General features: G+C 42.5%; 1 protein-coding gene across 2 annotated transcripts in view; it reads left to right on the top strand.

Moving 5' to 3' along the window:
* LOC310898092 (uncharacterized protein) overlaps positions 1 to 19348 on the top strand; it is a 57977-nt gene that overhangs the window by 26187 nt on the left and 12442 nt on the right. The window contains exon 7 of one of the 2 annotated variants that reach the window (XM_083832518.1): positions 11894 to 13344. The exons of the other annotated variant lie outside the window; for it this stretch is intronic. The gene's annotated coding sequence lies outside the window, so the exon portion shown is untranslated. Of the gene's footprint in view, positions 1 to 11893; positions 13345 to 19348 lie in introns of those variants that run through there. 2 annotated transcript variants of the gene reach the window in all.

The following is a 19348-nucleotide window of genomic DNA, read 5'->3' as shown; positions in this document are numbered from 1 at the left end:
AGCTTGCTGTCTCTAAACAGCAGAGCAGCGTGTGTGAGCTAAAGGGCAGGCTTTGTGTATCTTCTGGAGAATAATAAACCCTCACGCCATTCTGGTTTTTGTTCCAGGACACTGTGGATAATCTGAATCTCCCTGGGCCTGATGCTTATTTGCAGTGAGGCCACCTTACACCAGGGGCCTTAAAAAGGCAAACACTGAATTTGCACTCTCTTTAAGATCTTCTTTTATCACCCAAAGGGGGTAAAGTGGCCTTTGCGGAAAGGAAAGGAGAGTTTATTTACTCCCAAGGCAGTTTTACCTAAACCCTGCAGGAAGGTTGATTTTCCTATATCCAGTTTTGTGTCCAGATTGCACTCGGAAATAGCAGTCTAAATACTAATTGCATACCTACGATGCGCAGCCGGCTCTTTGTTTTTCCAGCGCACACCGCATGGCACGGCTCTCACTGCTTCCCGCTGGAGCCCGCGTCCCTCCCTGGCTCTTGCTTTGCTTCGGCTGTGTGTGAAAAACTATTTGTGTGAACGGCCTCAGGATTACCAGAAAAACAGCACAGTTAAAGAGGGCATGTTTATACTTAGAGGGAGCTTTATTACATTTTAATCTTTGTATGCTTAAACCTATAAATATGTGCTAACACCAAAATCAATTTTGAACTTTTAAACTTGATTTTAAGGCCATCTTTTTTTCCCATTCCTTCACTGAACTGGGGGGGAAAAAACACCACCAACAAAGCAAAAGTCTGAGTAGTGATTGCACACTGTAAGTTGCTGTGCTCTTTTGCATAAAAGATTTTCCATATTACAGCAGGGGGCCTTCCCCTGATATGTCAGTAAGAAGAAAATTCATTTCTTACAGCCGCCTGTCATTTGCCCTTTTATGATTGAACCATATACTGCTAGACAACCACAGAAATGTCAAAAGATTCTGCAAGTGAATACATCTGATAATCACAGCGTTTGGCTAAATTTAGGACTATGGCGGTTAATACTCTGCAGTGTCCGATAGAGAGGAAAGGAAAAAAAAAAAAAGAAACTGTGTAAATCCTATTTTGCAGTCAGAAAGAGTGATTACCTTACATGATCCATCACTTTAAATAGTGCTTCTATTTGTTAATCTTCTAGATTTTAATTTTTAAATTTTTATTTTTAAATACAAACCAGGTCTCTAAAGACTTCAAAGAAGCAGGTATGCTTTGGGCTGCTGTTTCAGTTTATGAATTTCGAGGTTAAAGCAATTCACCTTTTCAGAGCGCCTGCAGAGTGCACACAGCCCCTGGGGTCTGTGCATGCTTTGGGGCATGAGGGGTGGAAGATCTTCCCAAGGAGCAAATTTTCTGTACTGGTACTGTAGGAAATCATGGAAAAGCGAGGGAGGTTTTGCATGTGGAAACCCACCACAGCATTTTTGCTTTATATGAGGGAGACGATGAATGTGCTGCCTCTGGAAATGTCCTGTGCAAGCATGTTCCAGGTGAATGTGTTTGTGTTAGCAAAGAATATTGTATTTATTAAAATAAACCAGATGCAGCATTTTGATGAAATTTAAAATCTAAGTGGGAGCCATATGGTCTATCCCAAAGCTTATTGATATCACTGGGAAGATTCAGCTAAGACTTTTTAAAAGGATAAAAAGAGATTCTGATTTTGATTTTGACCAAATGGTGTTGGAATTTTAATTCCTAAAAATACCTGGATAGTGTGAGAAATAGAATTGTAGAATACTGCAAGGAACCATTTAAGATTTTGATGTATTGGTAAAGTTATTTCACTCAATCAAGACTATTTAAAGCGATATAAACACTCACTGTTAATCTATAGTAATCATTCCATGACTCGAATAAGCATAACCTGGCAAAATATACACCACTTGGGGGACCCTGCTCTGCACCTTGCTCCAGTGAGACTTTTTCATCAGTTGTGCGATGCTGAGGCTTTGAAAACGTCACCAGTCTATAGCCTAATACGAATCGATATAACTAATAGTATCAGACCGATATTACAAACAAATCATTTTCTTACCAGAGCAGAAAAATCTTTCCATCAGATCATGAGAGGATACTGAAGTGAAAAATGATTTTATATGAAGTTCTTTCAAATGGCTATCATCTGTGTATGTAGCTACTTAGGGTTTTCTGAGAGTAGTTTGAAATTCTTGTTATTGATTTGATGCATTTTAATGTATTTTCATGACCTTTCAAAACACATTGTTAAAAATTTTGTACTTACTTTGTTGCTGTGTAAAGACATTGATATAATTAATATTTCGCCTGTGCACCTCTTGTATGAATTCCCCCTTCCTCATTGACATCTTGTACCTATAGGAGTAGGGAGCACTGTCCCCTTCCTTTCCTACTGGAGAGAAACACCATGATCAAAGAGGGATACAGTAAGGAAAGAAAGGGATGAGGGAGGTGGCAGGCACCAGTCACCTTAGAGGAAAGTGCTTAAAAATATTTTTTGAGTTCCAGATATATCTTAGTTTCGTGATTATTAATTTAGCGGGAAAGTTGGGTTTGGGAGACAAGGAAAACTTGTGGGTGTGGGTGTACGGTGGGGGAGAAGAAAATGGGAAAGGTGGCAGAACGGTAAGAAGCTTTCTGCCAGGATAATGAAAGATGTGAAATGGCTGGGGTGAGAGAGTAACACCAGAAAAGCAAAACAAAGGAGAGCAGGACCAGATCCCGAGCCCAGTGGGTGAATGATGGGGTTTTTCTGGGCCCAATTACTTGGCACCAAGAAGGGACTAGGAAAGGCTTCAGAGCATTTGTGCCAGTGGGACCTGCTGGGCCACTGGGTCTTATGTCTCCCTCTAGCATTTTCAGCTTTTAGTTCCCTCTAAAAAGAAATGATGAAGTACGCCAAAATATTAACAGAAGAAAATAGAGATCTTCAGTGCATTTGTCAGGATAAAGCTATTAATGGGACTGGAACTATGAAGAAAACTCAACTCTTTGGTTAATAATGGCTGATGATAATATTATTAATACGGATGTTTCACACTTCATTTTTATTTCATATTATATTCTTAAATATTTAAAATGGGCTTTAAAATATGGCTATTATTAGGGCTTATCAGATGTTAAGTTAGATCGCCAAGTCCTTTGGATATAGTACATACATACAGGAGCTGAGGCATACGCTCCGTCAAATTCCCTCTGTGGAATTCAGTATACAAATTACGGGATACTAAGATTTGAAGTAGGATGTTTGCAAAGTAGGGTAGGTAAAATTATTGTTTGGGGAGTGTTTTCTGGAGGTGGTGGTATTGATTGCCCAGGGGATCCCAGCTCATCCTTGCAGCAGTCGCAGGACGGTTTTGCATTACTTGTGTCCATGGGCCTGGGGAGCTGTTTGAGTTTGTGGGAGGGGAAGGCCTGGCTACTCTGAGCTGGCTGCAATGGGCCTTTGCACAGCTTGTCGGCATCAAAGGGGTGACCAGCTGCTGTGGCTTTGACAAGCTAAACTCAAACTCAGCATCTCTGCAGTGGAGTCACTTTTGCTTGTCTCGCAGCCAGCCTGAGCAGGGCAGATGGAGGGCACGTGTCTTGCTGGAGGTCAGACAGGAAGTCAATAGCTTCACCAAGCTGAGATACTGGGACCTTTTATTTTCTCAGAGCCATATGCTCCTCTCTTTTACATCTTCTTGGGGTGGCAGATGGGTAGAAGCCACATCCTTTCAGGGCAAAGGTGGCTGGCGACAGGGTAAATGCCTCTGCACCTTCCTGGAGGGTGCTGCACATTGTCTGTGCCTCTTACACACCAGAGACAGGTCTGGGGAAGATGAGGGTCATTGGGAACATCCATTTAGCTCTGCTTCCAGCCCTGCTTGCACTGCTCAGCCTAACACAGTGCAAGCGTCCTTGTTTTGCATGGTGAGCTTTTCTGGGGGGGTGGTATAAGTCCACGTATTAGTAGAACTAATGAACTAGTGGGTGCCAGTCCTGCTCCTGGAGACCCTGGAGGATGTGCAGACGGGTAACCAGAAGATTTTACACCATCAGATCCACAAATCTACCAAATGTCTTGAAGGACACAGTCTCTGCCCTTCTTTTGCTGATGCTCAGTCCCATTGCCTCAGCCATAGGACAGGGCAGTGCTGGCAGGTAACTATGCAGAAAGGAGCCCTGCCTGACTGGGGACAGGGTTTTTTTATGTGAGCCAAAACTTTGAGCCTGGGTGGGCCCAGGAGACACCTGAGCTGGCTTAGAGAGGGGATGGGGGGATGCATATCCTCCCGTGTGCCCCAGCTCAGGCTGCTGGTGCCAGTGACTGGCAGAGCACCAAGCGGGGCTTCGTGTCACAGCACAACGGGGTGTCACACCTCCGAAGAAGCAGCAGCCCTCTCGCCTCCTGAACGCTAACAGAGACTTTCCCTGAGAGGGTAGTATTTCACAGGAGGCACGTCAAGTTGCTGTCCTGATTATACAGCTGCTAGCCTAGTTCTGGGAAACGAGCTCATGAAAATGAGTGCAGAAAATGAGCCTTCTAATAAGGCTCAAAGACTTTGAACTTCCCCTATTGTCACTGTAGGTCTTCCCCTACTTGCTTAGCAGAGGCAGAACTATTCAGCTACAATCAAATAATGCAAATGACCTGAAGAAAATTCATCCTAGAGACACTTGCTGGATACACTGCTAATATGGTTTCCTCTCTTTCACTATTCAACCAGAATCTAGGATGACCTTTCCAATGAAACATAAAACCTACAATGTGCACCCTTACTAATGTATTCTAATGCAATTAGTTCATACAAAAGGCTTGTTAAATTTGCAGTATCTGCTTTCACCTTTACAATAATTGCTAGTGATCCCAAACCATAAGTGTGTGTCATTCTGCAGGGCTCCTGAACTGTAAATAAAATGGAAAGTTTATTTGATATCTCTCCTGCCTGACTCCTTAACAGCATTGCTTTGCCTCACAGAGCTGTTTGCATGAAGCATACCAGAGCCTTAAATCTGGCTCAAGAGAGAGGGTTAAATGAAAAGATGTAAACTGCAGTGAGGTGTTACAGCAGGATTGATACTGCCAGTCTGTATCCTTGTGCTTTTTTGGGGGGGGCCAAGAGAGGAAATGCTAAGGTTATAGAGCGGCTTACAACATTGCCAAGAAGTGGCTCTGTTTTTCTGAGGAAGTAAAGGAGCGCACTCCTCCCTTTTTTGGTTTTATTGTGCTGCAATCCCTTCTAAATAGTTTTGTCACACAGAGAAACCGAAGAATATTTACCTCCTCCCATCTTGTGAACCTTGCAGGGAAGTTGCCATCCAAATAAATGTTGCTATCCCAAATAAACCGTTTAGCCACCTTGTGACCGAGCTCCAAGGGCTTCTGGAGAAGCATGGCACTTCGGTGGGTGGGATGGTGTTATCAGCGAGTCTGTGCTGCCGTTAACCAAAGTGAGCCGTCAGCTTGCTGGGACCATGCCAGCGCTAGTTGCTGAGGTGGGTTCTTCCTGGTGGCACAGAAACCACCTGGCGTGGGGACACGGCACTGCAAAGTACCCTGAGCGTCTGGGTCTTGAGCATCATGGCTTGAAAGCCGTGTTAGTGATCCCACTCCACAATTTCCTTTGTTGGTGATGTTCCCCAAAGTGCCAGAGAGAGAAACACGTATGATCCTGCACTTCTGCTCTGAATTGTTACTATTACATGAATTGCTGCTATCATTTTAGTAAACCATACTTACCCTGAAGTCTTTTTTCTCCCCAAAATAGTTTTGCTACAGGCAGGGTCACTGAATGCGTGATGTACTGAAACAATGCTGTATTTCCATTCCCCCACTGTGAAGTCAGAGGAAACGAGCTTTCCCAAGGGACTGAGATGAGGTCAGGGAGAAATCATTCTTCTTTCAGTTTAGTGGCTTTGTGTGCTCTTGGAGCCAGTGTCCCAAGCATCTCCTGTGAGGCTGAGCGAGAGCATCTGCAGACCTGGCTGGGACGTTCTTTGGTCCTTTTTGGAGCTGGGAGAAATGAGAGCAGGTAGCCAGCTGCAGGAGAGGGCTCTCATAAAGGATTCAAGGCCACTTAGAAAGGTGGTTATTGTATCGTTGGTTCCCTTTTCATACCTAGAAACTAGAAAAATTCTTAAGGAGGAATTTGGAGATTTTCTACATTTGCCAGCCACCTGGCAGCTGTACCGAAACACTGCTAGGGCTGCAAGCAGGCTGTGGGCACACCTGTGTGGGTAAATGTCCCCTGTGGGACAGGCTTGGTGAGTCCAACACCAGACTGAGCGATGGCCCTGCAGAGTCCGAGTCCTGCCACTTGCACTGGAGACTGGCCTGGGGGTTCCCTGCTCAGCTGTTCTCTGGGGATTTCTTCTCCAGATACGTAAACTAACTCAGGAAGGTGGCAGGCATGCTCTGCAGTCAAGGAGCCACCCTGCATGCAGCAGGATGCTCAGGAGATGCAGTGCTTGGTATCTCCACAGGTGTAGCTGTAAAAGAATACACTGAAGATCTCTAGGGAAGTCTAGGGCTGAGCAAGGAATGAGCTGAAATAGTGTTGGACCCTGACAAGTGGTTTTGTCAGTGCAAGACTCATCCTGCTGCAGCTGTAGGAGCTGAGAAGCAATTCTGCTGAGAGCACAGCTGGCTTGGTGTGCCCATTGTGCAAATCTTGCCCCTTTCCTTTGCGTTCTGGTAGGTTTGGTTTAAGAATGGCAGATTACAGCTGATATCAGGGTATATGTGGGCTTTTCATCCCGTTTATTTGTATAGGTACTCAGTTACAGAGAAATAAATAAATCCAGTAAGCACACAAAGAAGAGTTTATCCTTCTTTGTTATGAGCTTTTTGCTATTCACATTCTCATGTGTCCTGTGTTTTTTGATGAACAGCCTTCTCCTTACTGTCTAAACAGGGAAGTGCCAGTACTTATTTATTTTTTAACAACAGTATTTAATTGTAGGCAGTTCCTAATTATCTACTGCTAATTTAAAATGGGAAAATGAAGTCCTTGCTTTGACAAACTGCCGGCTGAAGCCAAAGGGAAATGCTGTTGTGCAAGAACTGTGACCTGCTGATGATAAGAGATTTTTTTTTTTCCTTTGCATTTTCGTTAAGTGTAGTATCTTCAGTGGCTGCCTTTAAAATCACACCTCAAATATATTGTCAAGCAGCAATAACACCAAAATATTTGGCTTGGCTTGCTTTGGTAGTTCCTATAAAAAGAGAGGGAGGATCAGGTTTTTGGCAGGTGAAATGGGTGAAATCATCAGTGCTGCAACACAGCTGGGGATCTGGTCCTTTGGCGTCTCATAAGGAAGAAATTAACTCTTTATTTCTTATCCCCTGAGGCAGGTCAAGCACTGCCTGTCACTATGTTGCTCTGTGAGTTTCAGGCTTTACTTCCCCAAGCTGCGTGCGTCTGCACTGCCGGTGGGATCCGCATGCACGCCATGCTCATCCCACTGCCTCAGTTTCCCTGCTTGGCCCTTTGATCCGCTCATCCAAATCCAGAGCCAAAGTGTTAGCCAAAATGCAAGCAAGCTGGGAATTTGAGCTCAGATACAAGTCAGAGCTCGCAAGACTGTGTTGGTTGCGAAAGCATCTTTCTTCTTGATCTGCAGGAGTGTTTTCCTCGCACTGTTCCTTGTGCAGCACCGACAGAGTCAGGATTGCTGTCTGTCAGGCGACAAGGGACTTGGCGAGCTGGCAGAAGGTATGTGATTAGAGAGGACCCTAGGGTAAGGCAATTCCCACAGGGGCTTATAAGGGAGCGCGTCCTGCTGAAGCAGCGCACTTTACTGGCTTCCAGTGCCGGGAAGCCCGGGCTGGCATCACCGCAGACGCTCCCCACCAGTGGATGTTGCTGCAGGCACATCAGAATTTCTTAATGTAGTGAAGAAGAAAGGGGGAAGAGGACAGCAGGGAAGAGGAATCAGGGGAAAAAAAAAATGTATAAAAAATTCACTACATAAATTAGCTGCGCTTCTTGCAGCAAAACTAACAGTTTCTTTTGAATGCGAATTCTGTTGCTTCTCTTAACTAAATGCCTAAAGGAATTGTATCACATAATATACAAGGGTAATTATTAAAAATGCATAAATAGTCTTGTAGGTACAAAAAGTTGCAACTTGTCTCCAGCAAAACATTAAAAGGTTTGCATATGTCAATGAATTACAGGCTGTTTGCTTTTAATCGCTGCTATTTTGGGAGTTCCTGTAAGGATGTTTTTAGAAGAAACACATTTGGTAATTGGAGGAGGCCGCCCCATTGTAATGGGCAGTTTGAAGCCCAAAGGAGGCCCAGCAAGGATTATTCAGGGTGTCTAACGGTTTTGGCTCTGGCTTTGGGTGTTAAGTATCGGCTAACATGTTTATGCCTGGCCTTCAGATGTCCAAACACAAAGGCTCTTTTCTTCTGCGGCTGGCAAGAATCCAGGCCAATCTTAGAATATTTGCCCATCCTCCTCTGCTGTATCCGACCCATCATTGAGGACAGTGTTTCTCTTGGAGTTTCATCTGAAAAACACTACAGCAGAGGAATGCTCACTGACCCAGAAGCCCAGTGACAAGAAGAGGGAATTATATGTGTATGAATGTCTGCCTTTGGGAAAAAAAGTGCACAGAAAGAGAACTACAACAAATCCAAAGTTTCTTTCCAAATTGAAACACCTGGATTTTTTTTTTTTTAAGAGTCAGAAGGGATAGGGCTTGCCTGGATATATATATAATATATATATATATATTTAAAGATGAAATACGGTATTATACTATATTAATGCAGCCAGCTTACTAGTACAGCTCTGAGATTCAAGAAATATAACATGCGCATTTGTGTTCAAGAGTGCAGGCATCAGTTCAGACTGATGCTTGGAGATTATCCTGAGCTAGAATAATGTATTTATGACTAGGGTCAAAGGGATTACCCACATGAATAAGACCTAGCAGGATCAGGCTCCACTCTTACAGATGGGAATGAATAATGTGATATAAAAACAGACTTTTTTGGATTGTTTTCTTCAAGCTTATGTAACTAATTTCTGTTTCTGTTTTAAAATATATTAAAAGCATTTGATGCAGTCTTTAATGTTGGTCAATACTTTCATTTTAATTCTGTATTTTGACACCAGTCCTATAGTTCCAGCTGATGGAAAAATAGTTGACTGTTTCTTGCAACCAGCTGGAGGCCAGTCCATGTTTCTAAGGCTTTGCATTACCTGTAAAATAAAGAATAATACGAACATTGCAGGATCAGTCCCAGGGTTTTGTGGTCTGGATGCTCCAATGTGTATATTAGAAAAGACTGGACAGAGAAAACATGCATTCATCTAAACCCTCACATTTCTCAGTTTCCGTAGAAATGCACAGTATCTGTACATATCTTCTCAGCTTAAAGTCTGATGTGCCGCAATGAATGGTGATGATAGAATACAATAAATGCATTCTACTAGCAAAAAGATGGGAAAGAAAATGAAAGGTATTCCTAAGTCTTAATCATTGGCTTTTGTACTCATGCTTTGCTTCAATAAGTGCAACCCATCAACTGCTTACAAAATGCATTTAGTTATTGAGAGTGTTTGCATCCTGTCTCAATGTCCTTCTAGTCAATGCATTTGTTTTTACGACTTATAAAAAAAAACCCCAAATATTTTGATGTTCATACAACTCTGTCTCTCCTGAAAGAACCTCTCCTCTCGGTCCAGATCTCTGGCCAACACATTTCCACCTCCACACCTTTGGCAAGGAAGAACAGCAGGAGCAACGTTAGCCTGCAGAGCAGAGCTGGAAGACAGGTTGCTCTGACTATGCAGGTCGTGTTTCCAGCTCTGTTGTGCCTGCTTTCTCCCAGTTAAGAGTGATTTGTTAAGAAGACGGAATAGCCATCATGTAACACCCTTACACAACTTGTTCCCTCTCCCTCTGCTGCTGAAGCAAAGGCAAAAACTCCAACTGATTTCAAGAGGAGCAGGATCGGGCCCTTAGGCTGTACATAAGTGTCTGTGTTGGAAAAAAAAAAGTACAATGTTGGATGCTTCTTATAATATAAGATTAGATCAAATCCTTTCAGTGCCCTGAAGCTTTATACCTTAATGCTGGGCTACCTGTGGCAGATAGCAAGTGAATGCCTGTCAGCATAGATCATCCTCTCAGTGTTCACTAAAAATGTGCAATTCTCATTTTGCAGCATTTGAGATCTTTTTAAAAATGGAGTCAAGTGGGAATAGAATGTAACATCAAGACAAGTAGCTTCAATTTTTACCTGATCATTGGCATATTCAAGGTATTTTGTATATAGTGATGCTTGACAAGCAGTCAGTGGACAGCCAGAAAATCAGTGAGTTGATAGTAGTCTTCTCATCAATGTGAATGAAAAATGTATGTAGCTAGTCTGAGGGAACGGCTCACCAGGCAAACAAACTGCTGTTTGCAACACAGGCAAAATATGCTGGTGTTTATTGTGGGAAAGGAAACCACCCCTCCTGTCCCAGATGTAATATGCCCATGAAGAAAACCTTCTGTCTGGAGCATGACATTGTCCTGTGAGTGCTCAGTGCCACAGCAGCACCGAGGCCCATAGCATGTCTCCTTGCTGCTGGTCTTTGGGCTGCGTGACCAGCTCTGGGTCTCCTGGGGTCCTGGGCAGTGGGGACAGTGATGGTGAGCACCCATGGTCAGTCCCAACCCCACGGCTGTGCTGGGCAGCTGGGAAATATGGTGATTAGACTTGACCACAACAAAAGACAGCATGCTAAAGTAGCTACACATTAGGGTGTGTTGCAGAAGTCTCTCTGGAGAGTGTGCATGTCCAAATCTTTCTGGCTTTGGATGGTTCACTGGAGCTTCTCCTGGTGTAAGCCTCTGCTTGAGGTTAGAGCTTTGCCTTTTGTGTTTCACACAGTCCTGCCTCACCAGTACTTTTCTTTGCAGCAGAGGACAAATCTCCTAGGCCTTAGGCCACAGAGGTGAAATCTGAAGACCTCTGCCTCTTTCTCTGACCTGCATTTTATGTAGGAGTTGGACAAAGCTGAAATGGGACAAAGCTGAAATGGGACAAAGCATTTCCACCCCACACTTTCATGACCGGAATTTTGAGCCATTCATTTTTTTTGGAATTAAAGGCTGCTTTTTAAATAAGTAATATACAATAACTCGGTGAATACCAATTAAAAGCATGTTTCACAAAATTAGACTTTCAGTTGCCTGTTCTGTTGAATATCAGTTGGTAATAAGCTTTCCTCATTTCCCTGAGCATGTAATTTTTCCCTTGAATTCTTGAGTCACTGCTTTGATCACTTCTTGATTGCTTAAAGGCTGTGAGTCAGTAATATTTCCCAGTTTCATTGTCACATCAAAGATCTTTGAGGGGCTTTCTCCAACAGAAGGCAGCCAAGGTTCCTGGTTGACATAGTTCATCACCATGCTGAAGTTATGCTACACAAATGAAAATAGGGAATAATGCATCACCTTTAGCCATTCGTGTAATCATTTGAATAATACATATCACCTTCTTAAATGGGCCAGCTGCTACACAGCACTTTTTTTTTTTTTCTTGAATTTTTACACTTGAAAATATGGAGGGCAAACATTAAACAGGAAAGGTGATTTTCATCCAGACATGCTGATGAATGGAAGCAAAGGCAGTTGCTTTCCTCTGTTTGCAGATTTCTGCACTTCCTTTATTCAGGCATTATGACATGAACAATTCTGGTGCTCAAAAGCCTCACATTTTCACAGAAACATCATTTAATGTGATAATATGCAAAGTATAACAAAAGCCCCGAACAATATAAATAATTTGTACAGTATTCAGACTTGCAGTTAGATACAGGAGTGCTCTCTTGAAATGAGCAATTCACGTCACACGGAGGCAGTTTGTATCACCTGAAATTGCTGATGTACCTCAACGTGGTAAGGTAGATCCTGATGCTCTGCCCTTGCTCGGTTTTCATTCAGGCTCCTTTGTGGAAAAACCCAGGCAGATTTTCAAAGAAGCTTTGGATTTCCAAAGATTTCCAAGACGAAGTTGAGGGCCACATCATGATCTTCACCTCTTCACCTGCAAATCCAGTGCAACCTCTGCCGTCCCTTGTGGTTTAAATCACGTGCTGGAGGAAAAAAGCCCTGTGGAGACGGACCAAAAGCCAGACAGGGTTTTCTTTGGCTTGTGGAAAGAGGTAAAACCTGTAATTTTCAATGTTGATGGCTCCTGTGGGGCTGCCAATGGTGTCTCCAGGCTTACATTTTTGGACACCAAACCCTGTTGTGCTGAAAGAAGGGCATTATGCCCAATCCCATCTGCACCATCTTCACTTTCTCCCCTTGGTCAGAGGGTCTGGGTGTGCACAAACACCCCTTTGGGATACTTATCCTGCCTCCTATAGAGGGAGAAATGGCTAGGAAAGAGCCCATCTGGACACTGCTTTTGGGGAAGGGGCTTGCATAAGTATTACCTGGAAGCAAAAGTTCTGTCTGAGTGTGGAAATGAAATTTTAGCTCTGAACAAGTGGCAAATTTAACTTCTTCAGGAGCTGCAATTATTCCCACTGTTAACTTCATTGCCATCGTTCCTAGAGCAAATAAATTACAAGGGGAAGGGATTTAAAGGGACACTGTCGCCTTATAGATCCTATGCTGCAAACAAACAAATGCCTTTACCTGTGTTACAAATCCCACCTTAATGTTATTAAAAGTGAAAGAATTTTTAAAAATCCAATTTACTTGTCACTCTTTCTGCCTTGTTTACTGGTTGTGTTTTCTCACCGTGGACAATAGAAATCAATGAAGTCAGATTTGCCTGTGTTTGAGTCACTTCCACTTTTAGGTTTTCAGGTTTAGGGCGGAAAGTTCAGGGGAATGGTTATTTCATCAAATGCAATTGTTTTCACTTGCAATTAAAAAAAATCAATGGCAACGTTTCTATTCGGGCATATGTTTTGTAAAAGTCTGCTTCTGTGAAATTTAAACTTTGGACCAACCTTGGCAGTGTCCTTTGAAAGACGTAGCTAAGTAAAACATGGTGGTAATAAAAATAATGCTTTTCATTATCATGGTAGATGGGAGACCAGTTATGCAGCAGGACTCCATCTTTATAGATATTGCATAAATAGGGGATAAAATACAGTCAGAGCCTCTGAAACAAGGCATAGATCCATCCCTAACGAGAACAAGGATAATGAGATACTGATATTCAGCACTATGAGCCATGATTTCAGCAGCCTAAGAAACCCGTTCTTGTAGGTAAGATGGCAAAGGCTGTTCTACAGAGGAATATGAAAGCAGATAAAGCAGTAACTTTGCAGATATTTACATGAGATTCTTATAAGCACAAGGGGCAGCTTTTGATCAAAGGATATAAATCTGGGTGAATCTAAATGTGTTTTTTTCCTATGCTGGGTTTTCCTATTCTGTGCTACCGCAGGAGGGCTCAATTTAGGTCCTCATAATGGTATGCAAGACTTGCAAAATGTATCCCATATGGGGCATGCTCTCTAGGTAAGGCTTTCTTCTTGCTCCAGCAGGACTGAATTTTGGGGAGTTCCTGGAAGAGTGAATCACATTTGGCCTCAAGTCTTCATTTAGCTTTATTAAAGGGTCTCCATTTGTTACAGAGTAGTGTGTACTAATGAGATACTGTCAACAAAATCTAAATTTTAGTAAAAATACAGCATTTTAATAACTAAGAAATGTATTTGTTTAAAAACATACAGTCAGCTTGAAGAATTTGCGATCTAAAGTATGTTTTTATTCATAACAATTCAGTGGAAACTTCATCGATGCTAAGAAATGAACCTTGTGGTTTGCTAATAATTGAGAAGACTAACCGGAGTGCCCCTGCACACCCAAAAGACCCCCACTTCTTCCCTGCTGAAGTGAGAGAAATATTTGCACACAGAAATCTCCACTCTGCTTGACTGGGCACCACTAATAGGCTGGCTAGCGTTTCATGGATATGGACTACTCATGTACAGTGCGTCTGGAGTGTCACCTGCTGAAGGCAAAACCACAGAAGTAGGCTATCAGGAACAGGTCAGTTCGTTTTCATCTTAGAGAGGAGATGAAAATCCCAAATCCAGGCTCAAAAGAATAGAAAATGTCAGTTCCAGAATTCCCATATCGACCATTGGGAGATGTCTGGATCCGAGTACTGCAACTTGGGCTCCTTCAGGACTGAGTTTCATTTGAAAGGAGCTGTGGTGTTTTTTTTTTTTTAGTGTGTGTTTTTTTTGTTTTGTTTTGTTTTGTTAGTTTAAAAATACTGCGAGTACAGGACACCGCTTCCTCAGGATGCTGCCTGCATGCCTGTTGGTCACTGTTCCTCCTGAGGAGCTCAAGTTCTCATGGGCAGCGTCTAGTTACTACAAATGCCTGCAGTGTATTATTCCTTTCTCCTCCTTAATGTAAAACTTTAGCTTTGGAGGAAAGTGGAATCTGCTTCTCTAACATTTCTAAATCCCCTGCTGCTGCCCACCGACACCAGGCAGGGTGGCAGACCCTTGCCTGAGATCAGGTTGCCTCCAGGTGAGCTGGCAAATTGCTCCGAGGGCCCGGAGGGGCCAGGTCCCTCTAAGGCTATAGGTGTCATGGGCAGGAAGCTCCCAGACAGCAAAGCCTCTTGTACTGGCTGGCTGGGAGTTGTTTTTGAAGGGGGGGAGAAGTGGGGGATAAGAAAAGAAGACCTTGTAGAAAGTTCCAGTCTCTATTCACAAGGCTTGTGATAAAAATGACCTCGTGTTTTATGGTGCAGCAAACAGAGCTGAAGAATGCAGTCCTGGGGCCAAGGGAGAGTGTTTCTGTGATGGGTTAGAGACACTTGAATAACACAGTGGCTTATTTCACTGTTCTCTCCTATTCTTGACGGCACAGTGTTTAGAAAGGCTCTCTCCTAGTGGCATTGAGACGCTGAGTCTTTAGTGTGGATAACTCAGCTGCACTTTGCCATTTGTGCACTGCTTTTTGCTTTGCTGAAGGAGGGATGAGATCCTGCCTTTCAAAGACATCGCATAACCCATCTGTGTGTCTGTCTGTCATGGATTTGAGCTATGATACAAAAAGCCCTCAGGAGCCAAACTTGCTGGGGAATTATGCAGTTAATACAAATGCCGTCTTCTGCAATAAATGCTAGAAATGATTTGAAAATACTTTTATTTCTTTAAAAGAACCTGTTGGCATGAAACCTGTTCCTCCCCCAAACACTGTTGTTATTTTATGCAGTTACTACGACGCTTAGAGTGACCAATGTCACTTCTCCTCTCTGTCTGACACATTCAGAAACTTTCCCCTTCTCCCATTTTCACCATATAGCATCAGTATCTTCATCTTTCCAAGACCTCTTGAAAATGCATGGACATGTGAGTACCACCTGGATTGCCCAGTTTCTCAGCTCAGCTTCCATCCAAATCTCTCCTAGAAAAAAGAGTTCAAGGGTTCTTGCAGCCAGCTCCAGGCTCTGGGGCAGGAGATGATCATTTGCTTGGTTTCTTGTGAGTCTGGAGATCCAAAACCTCTATCAAAAGTAGCACAGTTAGGACAGAGCAAACACGGCTTTTGGCCCCGACATGTCATCAGGTGCGCAGTCCTTAGGGATGCTTCCAACTCCTTCAGTTTTAACTTTTTCTCACTTGGAGCATTGCAGAGATCTGCATTGGGGTGGAAATTGCAAAGCTCCTCTTCCTCAGTGAAGGCTTTCCTAACTGCTGGCTCCTGGCTCTTTGTCTGATTTTTTTTTTTTTTTGGAGAGGCCCTACCCTCCTGTGTAGACATAAGAGATTTCAGCTGAAACACAGGTCTACCCTTTGCTGTCTCTCCCCCCTCTTCCTGAGACTTAAGAGGAAATCGAATGCTGCAACATAAGCACGCGGGTTACACTTGTATTTAGTTCAATGGCCTCTTCTTTCTAACAGTTTACTTTGTCTCTTCTAATTCAAGCATGTCAGTAGCAAGTATCATATCTGTGACATCGATAATAAAAATCCCATTGTAAATGCCGGGGTGTCATTTTCCATTCTGCCTAAACAATCCCGAGCTTTGTACTTCCTGGAGTGGCCTCTGTCTTTCACAGGTGACATTTGCAAATGGGGATCTGCATGTGTAAACCACACAGCTAACCACCTCATTTCCATACATACAGACTAGCATTAGACCCCTCTGTGTCAGTGATGAGGCTAGTCTGGGGAAATTTGGCTGTCGTGTTTACGGCAAGTCCTGCTCCCCTTGGCCAGAGTGCCATCCTGGTGATGCAGCGGAGGTACATGGAGTGTGCCCTGTGAGGTACAGTGGAGCTTCATGCCCTTTGTTTCAAAAGGGAAACTGGGAAAACCATCCACAAGCTTGTGTCCTTTGACTCTAGAATGCTTTTCTTGAGATGCTTTGGCGCAGGGCACCAAGGCAAATTGATACCTGACTTTTGTGGAAAGAAGCCGATGCCTCCAGCACTTCCATCACCCTGGATGGAGCCTCTCTGCAGGCTCTCAGAGACATGGAAGATGCAGCTCCTGGGAGGGCAGGGTTGGTTTTGAGCCAGCCAGGACCTTTTCAGCATTGTCGCTGTGGTTCCTGCTGAGGCAGCACTGCAGCATCAATGCGGAAGGGCTGTGTTCCCTCCTCAGAAGAAGTGAAAGGTTTTCAGAAAACGTGGCCTCTGAAAGGCTCACTTTATTGAGGAGGGGGGTCAAAATTGTGTATTTCTGTGGTACGATTTTTAGAATTCTTCTTAAAATTATACCATTATTTATATATTCTTATAAAGCTCAGCAATTATTCTAAATATGCACCAATATATAGCAAAGTAGGTAAAAAGGAATAATTATGAGACCATTTGGCATGGCTACAGCATCTGTGAAAAAGACATCTTTTATGTGTAACACAATTTGTCCAGAATTAATGAAAATATCCAGGGCTGGTTTTATGAAGTAATTTGTCACATTAAACAAAAAAAACCTAAGGTTATGTTGGACATGAAAAGAAACTCCCTGAAGGTCAAAGCAATTAAACATTGGAACAACCCATCAACCCAGAGGTCACTGAGGCCTCATCTAATGAGAACGTTCAAACAGAAGGAAATCCTGCAATCATCTCTACTCATTTCTTCGCCAGGTTAAATACCCATTTGAAGTCCTGGCGCAGTGCAGCCAATGGAAAAATTCCCAAGGGCTTTATTGGGACTGCGTTTTTTCCTGCTGTTTAATAAAATCTTTGTATTTTTAGCAGAACTGGAACAGTTATGAATTTGCATCTTCCATGAATTCCTGTGAGCCAATACACCTGCAAGGAACCTAGCAGTAGCATCTTCGATAGCTTTGTCTTTCTTCCTCTGTATTAATATTAACAACTAACATTTGGCTGTTATGCAGATTCCCATTTCATTGTTTTCGAGGGAATTTGTTTGTTCACAGTCTGAAAAGAACTAGCACAGAAAGCAATTTTAGAAGAGTACAATCCAAAAGTAAGAGAATGATCATACAAATCTGGTAAGACTTTAGCATACTTTTAGTATTCAGTCATATCTTTTCATAGTTTGGAAATCTCAGTAATAAAAGGGACTCATCACTAACAATCTGAAAATTTGTGTGCTGCCCTAACCTTCTAGAAGTAGATGTAATAAGATTTATAAATACCTCTACTTTAAAACTGATTTAGAAAAATGCCAGGTAAGCTCACACAGATTTGAGGAAAGAACTATATGGGTCAAGTGCTACACATTTCTTGTAAGCCCTGAATGGGCAAACTGTTTTAGAGCTGGTAATGACAGCAAGGAACAGAACAGTTCCTTGCCATTTCTTTCCTTCTGGGCTTTTCTGCCTTGGTGTTTTTGTTAACACTGCTCCTTTTTTTTTTTTTTTTTTTTTTTTTTTATGGATATCTGATAAGTGTGGTACAATACTAGGTTGTCTGGTAATCATATTTTATAGGTTATAATTTCCATAGGCACTTCCCTGCTTTAGTGCAGGAGCTTTTATTAAAGACAAAGCAAGCCAAAAAAAGGAACCAATGCCTTTATGAAAGATTGACATATTTAATACAAGTTTATATTAGATAACAGGATAAAAGACAAAATGTTCTTGGAACTACATACCGACATCTGTCCATGTATTAAGGTCCATGTGATTCTATTTGGGGACTGGGGGTGAAACCAGTGAAACAGGTTGGAGTTCACTATGTAGTGATAAAACCCGCAGTAGTTTTTCATTTGGAGCAGGCTACGTCTTGATCCTGTTAGATTAAGAACATGCTTCATTTATCAGGCAAAATTTGGTATTTTGTGCTTTTTAGCCAAGTGGGATATAATGCATTCCTGTTTTCTACACTTGACTACTCATCAAATTTTAAATCATATTGAATAATAATGGTATTCTGTAGTGTGGAGGTGGTTTTGCAAGTAAAGATTTCTCTGGTAATCACGGATGCTGATGTTTTATCAGCAATCACCAGATAAGAATGGGAAATGGCTCAAAACACACACTTCATAATGATTCGTCCAATACCTCACTAATTCTTTGCTGCAGATAGTGATATTGTTGCTCTAGCCACGTCAGACATCATTAATGTCTTGCTTTTCTTCAACAGTTGTTAAGTTTAAGGGTTCATTTCAATGTGCTTTCTTCAGCAGAACGTCAGACACTTGGAGGGTGGCGACAATGGTGATAGAGCTGTGTTGAAATGTTTCTTTTTCTTCCCCTCCGAAGTATTCTGGATTAGTATTCGTACTTACCACAAAGAGGAGAACAAGCACTTGGAGTTCTGAAATGCAATGGTAATAAGACATGGAAAAATATTCAGGAGTCGGAAAATTCAAAGTCTACATTCTGTTGTACTCCCAGTGTAAGGAGCTCCAACAAACCAGCCTCAGATGCATGTGACCCCCTCACTTGCTCAAAGGGAGGCCTCAGCAACCAAATGCTCTGCTCACATCATCCTCTATCTACTTTCTTAAAGGAATCAATTTTTAAACATAACACAGCCATTAATATTGTCAATGTTTAAAACAACTCAGCAGCATTTTTTTTTTCCGGAGAAGCTGCTTATCTCCTGCCAGTGTTTCTAAGTGACATGAACCCATGGTCCAGACAGGTTTAAGGCAGTGTCTGTAGGGAAAGGGAGAAATTGGGGCAGTTCTGGAGAATTGTTCAGGTGTTTAGCTTTAAAGTGGGTGCTTCATAAGGCTAAATGGCAGTTCCCCCCCCAAAAAAAAAAAAAAAAAAAAATCAGAAGGCTCCATCAGATTAAAAACAAACAAACAAACAAACAAATCAACCAACCAACCAACCAAGAACAAAAAACATTTTGAACATTACTTTTTAAATGGCTTTAAAAGATACTAATTAATAGTTTGCAGAGCATGACAAAAGGGTTAGTTCATATTCACTCTATCAGGCAAATTTAGAGAAGAGTGGAGCAGGACAGTCCAGAGTG

The sequence above is a fragment of the Anser anser genome (assembly GCF_964211835.1).
Source record: "Anser anser genome assembly, chromosome: 3".
Taxonomy (NCBI): Eukaryota; Metazoa; Chordata; class Aves; order Anseriformes; family Anatidae; genus Anser; species Anser anser.
The sequence above is the reverse complement of the archived record's forward strand: the minus strand, read 5'-3'. Positions and strand labels throughout refer to the sequence as shown.